The following is a 455-nucleotide window of genomic DNA, read 5'->3' as shown; positions in this document are numbered from 1 at the left end:
TGAAGCCACAACACACCCAAACTTATGGGACACAATGAAAGCAGTCCTAAGAGGAAAACTCATAGCTCTGAGTACCACCAAAAAGAAACTAGAGAGAACATACATTAGCAGCTCGACAGCATACCTAAAAGTGCTAGAACAAAAGGAGGCAAATTCACCCAAGAGGAGTAGACAGCAGGAAATAATCAAACTCAGGGCTGAAATCAATCAACTGGAAACAAAAAGAACTATACAAAGAGTCAAACAAACTAGGAGCTGGTTCTTTGAGAAAATCAACAAGATAGATAAACCCTTAGCCAGACTGACTAGAGGGCACAGGGACAGTATCCTAATTAACAAAATCAGAAATAAAAACAGTACCCTAATTAACAAAATCATAATAAAAGGAGACAAAACAACAGAAACTTAGGAAATCCAAAACATTATCAGATAGTACTACAAAAGGCTATACTCAA

This window comes from Mus caroli, chromosome 7, assembly GCF_900094665.2.
Source record: "Mus caroli chromosome 7, CAROLI_EIJ_v1.1, whole genome shotgun sequence".
Lineage (NCBI taxonomy): Eukaryota > Metazoa > Chordata > Mammalia > Rodentia > Muridae > Mus > Mus caroli.
The sequence above is the reverse complement of the archived record's forward strand: the minus strand, read 5'-3'. Positions refer to the sequence as shown.